Genomic DNA, 8,287 nt, shown 5'->3' on the forward strand with positions numbered 1-8,287 from the left:
CCATAAAAGACAATAGTTTATAGCCGACCGAGTTGTCGACCAGTCTATCAATGTTTGGTAACGGATAGGCGTCTTTTGGACATGCCCGGTTAACATCAGTATAATCAACACACATTCTCCATTTTCCATTAGATTTCTTAACAAGTACAACGTTTGAGAGCCAAGTTGAATACTTGGCCTCGGAAATAAAATTTGCCTCTAGGAGGTCTTTTACAGCTTTCTCGGCAGCCTCCGCTTTCTCGGGAGACTGCCGACGCCTACGTTGAACAACGGCCTTTGCGGCTGGATTGATGGAGAGGTGGTGGCAGGCGACCTCAGGGTCGAGTCCGGGCATTTCCGCGGCGCTCCAGGCGAACAGATCAGCATTGGCTCGAAGGCAAGCTATGAGCTGCTTCCTCGGAAGGTCTGGGATCCCTTTACCGATTTTCACTGCTTTGTCAGGGTTTTCGCCCAAGGGGACCAGCTCGAAATCTCCGTCCGGAACTGGTCGGAAGGGGTGAGGTGACTTCGACCTCGTCTCTTCCCCAGTCTTTAGTTCTTCCTCTGCAAACCGGGCGTCCAGGTCGACTGAGCTGACGTTGGTTGTCTGATGCTGGTCTCCTCGAGGATGCTTGTCTTCGGCCCTTGGCTTTTTGTTGGAGCTGGTCGGCGGAGCGATCAGTTCTAATCCTTTGACAGAGGCGTCGAAGATTCTTCTGGCTGCTTCAATATCGGCGTTGATGGTGGCCACTCGTCCGGTCCTCGTGTAGAACTTCATCTTCAAGTGGACAGTGGAGGGTACGGCGGTCAGTTCGGCCAGAGTGGGGCGTCCGATGATGCAGTTGTACAGGGTTTTGCAGTCGATCACCAAGAACCTAGTTTTGACTTGCCTAGAAGCCTCCCCTTCTCCGAAGGTGACAATCAGCTCGACGTAACCCCATGGTTTAGTGGTAGCTCCGTTGAAGCCTTGAAGGTCTGAACCCACGTAGGGAGTGAGGTGTGAGTCGTCCAGCTGGAGTGTCCGGAAGAGATGGGAGTACATGATGTCGACCGAGCTGCCTTCATCGACTAGGACCCGTCGAACATCGAAGTTCGCCATTCTTGCTCGGACGAGCAGAGGAATTGTGGCGTTTGGAGCTCCGCCGGGTAGTTCTTCCAGGTAGAAGGTGATTGGTTCAGATTTCCCTCGGAAATTTCTCAGTGTAGGGCCGAGGTCTGCGTTGGCGCTGAGCAGCTCATCGAACTTTCTCTTCACTGAACTGATGGTGAGGGAGCCCGGATCTCCGCCGTTGGAGACGACCATGGCGAATGGGAATCCTTCCCATTTGCTGAGTGCGGCAGGCGCCCCGACCGATGGTATGAAATCTTCAGGTCGGGTCACTGACAGGGCTACTTGTAGGGGCCTGTTGTCCGGCGAATTCCCTTCGTCAGAGTTTCTGTGGTCGTCCCTTCGGGAAGGTTCCCCTTTCTGTGTGTATTTTGAAAGGCGACCTTCCTTGATCAGTGTTTCAATAGCGTCCTTGAGGTGAATGCAATCCTCGGTCATGTGTCCATGGCTCCTGTGGTATTTGCAGTACATGGACTTGTCGGTTCCTGGCCTCGCGGGGTTTGACTTCGGGGGTCTGATGTTCAACTTTTTGAAGTCAGTGTTTTGGCATTCGGCTAGGATCCTTTCCCGTGAGGCGTTCAGCGGGGTATATTCGTTGAAACGACCAAAAGGTCCCCGGCGTTCTTTGATGTCGAGAGACCTGTCGTCTTTCCTTCTCTCGTGCCCGCGCCTCGAAGTTGAGGGCTCATGGTTTGAACTGCGAGCGGCGTCGTTGTCCCGTGACGCTCTCGTGGTAGCAGCCTCTGCTTCCTCATATCTGATGAAGGCTTGAGCCTTGCGAAGGAGGGCATTCATGGATTGGACCTCTTCAATCTTGATGGCCTTTTTGAAGTCGCTTCCGGGGAGGAGCCCTCGTTCGAGTAGGAACCTCTTCATGTAGTCCGCGGTCTGCACTTGGACAACTTCTTTGTTGAACCTGTCGAGGTAGTCTCTCAAAGATTCGTTGGTACCTTGGATTACTGCCTCAAGATTTGCTTCTGATTTCGGTTGCCGACGAGACGCGATGAAGTGGCTTAGGAAAAGATCCTTCAGTTCAGTCCAGGAGTGGATGGAGTTAGGGGGCAGATTCCTGTACCAATTCATCGCGCCTTTCCTTAGCGTGGTCGGAAAGATGCGGCATTTGATGGATCCTCGTACCACATGGTAGTCCATGACAGCTTCGATGCTCCTTATGTGGTCATCGGGGTCGGTGGTCCCGTCATAGTGGTCCAAAGCTGGTGGTTTTTCCATCCCCCGGGGAAGACGAACACGCCGGATTTGCTCGGACAAGGGACTGCGGAAATCCTCTTCGTCGCTAGGTTCAGGGGAGTTTGAATGACTGCGGAAATCCTCTTAGTGCGTGCTTTGCCCGAGATTTTGCGGTTGTCTTTTGGAGAATGCTCGCGGACTTTCTGCACGGCTTTGGAGGGGCCTCGGTGCTCCTGCTCGGGTGAGAGACTCTTGGCTTCAGTGGTTTCAAGTTTCTGATTCTTCCGAGTCTTTCGAGGTGGAGAGCGGGAATAAGACCGCTGGTGCCGGTTTCTTCTCGAGGGGGAGCGAGACCTAGATGGACTGCGCTTGCGACTTCTCCTCGGAGGAGACCGCGAAGAGGAATAGGAACGTGACCGATGGCGTCTCCGTTGGGGGGAGCGATATCGTCGCTTCCTTTCCAGGTCGTGGATGCGGTCGCCCTGTTGGCGGATGAGGCGGTTGGTCTTCTGCAGCTCTTTGAGTAGGAGGATGGCGGTCGGATCAGCGCCCTCGGGAATGTTGATCTGTTCCTCCTCGTCCGGGCTACGGCTTCTTCGCCTGCCAGAGGTGTGGGTGAACGAGGAAGCGGGTTGCCCGTCTCGGGTATCAGTTTCATTCACCACTTGGAGCTGCTCTGGTTCAGTCTGGGGCCGGGTCTGCCCGTCTTCCCCGTTCTGAACTTGTCCTTCAGGATGGGTTTGTTCGACGTTCTAGACTTGTTGAAGGCCGTGCACATGTTGAATGTGCTGAATCTGTTGCCTCTGTCCGGCAAAAGCACGTTCCTGCCGACGGCGATTCGTCAGTTCGCGGCTGGAATCTTCAATCAGTTGTTCCAAGACGAAGGGATCAGGACTAGGTATGTTGTTGTTGGCCATGACGATGGTGAAAGGTTATGCTTTGATCTTTGTTAAAGAAGGGGGAGCAAGGTTCCCACAGACGGCGCCACTGATCGTAACCGATCAGGAGAATCGTCAAGGCGCAATATCTGGCTTGAAGAGCAAGATGGGGGTGGGGTACCTGCAAGGTTCTCCGATGCTTAAGTCAGTAGCTATCAGAGAATGAGGTTTAGAGTTAATAATAGAATACCTGACCCTCTAGTGAAAGAGGGTATTTATAGCCCCCAGCGCTGGGCCAAGGTTCCCTAATTGGGCCAAATCCAACTGGAGGCCCACGTGCTAGGGAACTGCCAGAACGTCCCATGCTAGGGCTGAGTCAGCAGGAGACTCACGTTCCGGATGATCATAGCGTAGGGTTCGGAGGTGGTTGACCGAATCCCTCTCTGCGTGACGCGTGGTCTTCGTGCGTGGATAACTCCTTGACGGTTATCCAGTAAGTGGGCCCAAAGGTTTGGGCCTGCTCGGCCAGAGTCTTCGCGAAGGGCAGCCCTTATCTGTTGTCCAGTAATTGGGCCCAAGGGAATTGGGCCTGCTCGGCTGGTAACAAGGGTTGGGCCTGCTCGGCCCAGACCAGAACACCAGTGTTGTGGTAGAATGGAAACAACACGCCCGTTTATGAATATATTTTGAGTTATGCCCTCAAGGCAGGATGCCACATTTGATTTGTTGTGTTGGTTTTAGGTGGATGTGAATCCAAAAGGTTTTGTGTTGTGGAAGAGTATGACAAGTTTAATTGTATTTCTTAGAGGGAGCAAATAGCAAATACAAGTTATTTTCTCGTGCTCTATCTTCTTCCTCACTCAACAAAGTGAAGAGCAAATACAAGTTATTTTCCCGTGCCAAAGGCATTGAGAATTTGCAGACGGTAAGACACTTGATAGACAAACTTCATTGGGGATTGAGAATACCAGGTATTAGCACCGTGGCTTGAGAAGGGTTGGTGATGTAGTGATGGATATCAGTTAGGGGTTTGTAAGGATAACATTTCCTGTGGGGCTGTATAATTGTCATGATTGAGTATTGATTTAGATTTTTCTCGCTTATGCTTCGTATGCATGTTTAAGTTTTGTATGGCGTAATGATCCATTTCAATGGATATTGTCATACCCCAAAATTTGCCCTCTTATAATTGTCTATGTCATTTTATTTCAAATAATTGACGTAGCGCAATCGGTAAGAATTTGAGGGCAAAAGACGCACGACCGAAAGGTCCCGAGTTCGAATCTCACTTCTAACCTTTATTTTATTTTCTAACTTTTTTCCATTTTTATTATTTTTTTTAACTTCTTTAGTTAATATTTCTTCTTTATTATCAGGAAGTTTAAAACATCTTTTTCTTAATTTTTATACTTCTTTTAGTAAAATATATTCAAAAATTACAATAAAATATATATCATTTTTAGAAGTTACTTTTTTATTTTAAGCATTAAATCAGATAGATGTTTTATTATTATTATTATTATTATAGTTTTAATTCAGTTATTATTAGTTTTATATTTTTATTTCTAATTATATTATAGTTAGTTAGCTATTATTATTATTATTATTTAGTAATATAATTAATAGTTATTAGAATTTTATTTTTATTATTAATTAAATCTTTTTTAGAGTCCAAGCCCATTGTTTTTTAACCTAATATTTTCCTTATAAATACTAATATTTTTTATACATTAGGGACTAACAATTCTAACCCAGACTCTCTCTCTCTTCTCACAAACACAAAAAATATTTTCTCCTACTTTTCCTTTTTCAGGGTTGCAATTCTGGCTGCAGCACAGTAATAAATTTTCCAGCCTATCAGTCGAATTCTGAAACTACTGTTTCGATTTGCTCCGATTTACTCTTTTTTCTATTTTATTTGATTTAATTTCTATTTTCATATTTTCAAAAAAATCTAAAAAAATTTGTAGTTTCGTGTTCTTATTTTATTTGATTTATAATCAGGTTTTTATATTTTTTTGATTTTATTTTAATCACTTTTCTATTTTTTCATTTGTTTTCTTAACCGTAACATTGTGCTGGTTTATGAATAGGTTTTCTATGGATTGACCAAGTGGATGGTACCCCAATTGCTTTTTTGGCCAAAACCTTTTGTATTTGGCCAAATCAAGGTTATTCATATTTGGCCAAAAACCTTTTGGTATTTGGCCAAATCAAGGTTATTCGTAATTTTGTCCATAATTTAATTTTCTAAACCCCAATTCTTTTCTTGTATTATTATTATTACTATTACTAATATTCGTATTCTTATTATTATTTTTGCATGTACTTCCTTTGGCCAAAGGGATCAGGTTTTATTTTCGCGCCCAATTCTTCCTCTATTTTATATTTGCCCCAAGGCCAGATCTGACGCCCATAGGACTGAAGGCATACCATACGCCCTCAGGAGACGTCCACACAGGATCAGAGCTAAGTTCCCTTAATTCTTTTTTATTTTATTTTATTTATTACATAAATCTTTTTTTTTCCTTTTACTTAATTATTTTTATATAAAATATTTTAACTATTTCTTTTGATTTTCAACCTCCTTTTTTATTTTATATATAAAATTAATTTTAATTAATTTAATTTAATAATTTTAATTAATTAGGGTTAGGTTTATAATTAGTTTTTTTTATAAAGTAATTATTTTAATGTTCTAAATCCTTATTTTATTTTTGTCAACTATTTTTTTATCATGATCACTAATCACTGTTATTGGTAGGTGTTGTAAATTAACCTTAGTCTAGGTTTTTTATTTACATATTTTTCTATTAACCATAATGGACTTCTGTCCCCTTTCAGGGTTTGTTTTTGCCTTACCCTTTTGTGCCTCAATTATTACTGTTTTAATTTTTGATCTGCCACGTTATAATTGTTGAGAACTTTAATGCACTAACATTTTTTTTCTTCTTCGTGGCTAATTTTCAGGCTAATTTTCAGGAGTAACCAAAATCCTTCAGCCACGCGCCATCAGATCAAAAAGCTAAGTTCTAACTCCATTTCTTTTGTTTAAATATCATTTTTATTTTTATTTTTGCCTTTTTATTAAAATAGGGTTTTATTCCAAATCGCCAATGAATTTGTAATGCACTCACCCCTATTATTTTTCTTTTAATTTTCAGAGTCAAGGTTCGAGGAGATCAAAGCGTTCAAAGATGTTTAAAACTAATTATTGATCCCTCTTATTTTCTGCCTTTACTTTCCGCCTTTTAATTTCTGCGTTCCCCTACAGGTTTTTATTGTAATTCCCCTTCCCCGCAGGTGTTTATTGTAATAGCGTAGGAATTTATTTTCTGCCTTTAATTTCCGTAATTTTAATTGTTGTGGTTAGTAATCCTAGGGAGTGCAAGCCTGCTAAATAACTTAGATCATTAATTATAAGATAAATATCATCGAAGTTAACCACGTGATTGTGCACCCACACACTTTTAGGGTAATCCCTCTCGTTGCTTGTTGCCTTATTTATCTGTTGCCTCCAATTGTACTAAATAGTCAAGTCCCTCGATTCCGAGGATACCTAAAGCAAGGTTGCCTAAGAGAATAAAAATCATCTAGTCCCTCGATGCTGCCTCGGAAAAATAAGATGATTGTCCCAATTGCTAAGGTATCCTCGCATGATGCCTAAGAAAATCAAATGACTATTATATCCTTCCCTTAGACTACCTGCCCTTTTTATGGTAGGGACAGTCTTGTGGCGAATGATTATTCTCGATGACCCTTCATATCCAATTAAAAGACTTCCTGCCCTCTTATGGTATGGATAGACCCTTTCACTCTGAAAAGCTAAAAGAACAAATTTCTAAACTTAGGGTAGTTGCTATTAATTGCTTGCTCTTTTTCAAATTCAAATTCAAAATATTTTCCCACTTCTTTTCAAAGAATATTTTCAAAAAGGCTACGCTTATTTACAAGCTAAAGTTCTTATTCAAACATTTTCCTATTCACACCCTACTTTTCAAACAATTCAAACATTTTGAAAACAAAGTGAGCTAAGCAATTAAGAGCCCATGGATAACCATGGATGCAAAGGGTGCCTTACACCTTCCCTTTGTATAACTTACCCCCCGAACTCAAAATCTTTAAAAGGTCTTTTTCTGTCCTTTTAGCCTTTCTTATTGGATAAAATAAAAGTCGGTGGCGACTCTTGCTTACCGCGATATTTCAAAAAGTCAGTTCACCGTATTACAGAACTGGCGACTCTGTTGGGGATGCTTTCGAATAAAAGAGGGGTTACCTTAGAGCTAGGATCACTTTAAATTTGTTTGACTTGTTTGCTTTATCTTTAAAGGCTGTTTCGGGTATTCTGCTGTGTGAAAGATCCTACACCCGAATCTAGTGTACCTTAGGTATGTGGCATTAGACCAGGGAGGCTATACGACATGTATCGTTATGGTTGAACTGGTGGGCACCGTTAGTGTGACGCTTTGGTTTGTCCTGATGGCCCTTGAATATGATTGAGGAGACATTTGGCTACCGCGTGGTGTCATAAGCACTAATTCTCCCTTAGAACCCTAGTTGAACTTGACTTTGGCCTATAAGAAGTAGCGAGATAGCTGGCTTTGGATTCCTGACTGAAGCCGGTTGATACTCGATGCTACACTCATTGAGATTGGACTCTAGGGATGCTTTTGGCTGGCCGATCGAGTGCCATGTTGAGACAATGCCCGCGAGAAAGATCAGGGATATGAGCACCATAGAACCCGGTTACTATTCTAGGACAGGTTGAACCAACTTAACTTCAGTGGGGAGGGTACTTACCTACGAACTTCACGCAAGCCTTTAAACCTAAGGACACTTGTGTGACTTGTCTGTGCTTGCTACTAACCCTTTGGTTTTCTTGCAGGTTTTTCTTGTGGGACTCACTCGTCCTTAATATCTTACGCTTTGCCTGATGCATTGCATAACATCATGACATCATGACATCATGACATCATAAGCATAACATGATTTAACTAACCCTTTCAAGGATCTTAGGAATTTAGGGCGCATAATTTCAGGTGCTCTTATCAAGGACTGAATTCCTATCAAGGGGCAAGAGGATTTATTTTCCTTTGGCCACATACCTTCTAATTCAGAGACTCAACACCTATCA

The sequence above is a fragment of the Vicia villosa genome, linkage group LG6 (genome assembly GCF_029867415.1).
Source record: "Vicia villosa cultivar HV-30 ecotype Madison, WI linkage group LG6, Vvil1.0, whole genome shotgun sequence".
In the NCBI taxonomy this organism is placed as follows: Eukaryota; Viridiplantae; Streptophyta; class Magnoliopsida; order Fabales; family Fabaceae; genus Vicia; species Vicia villosa.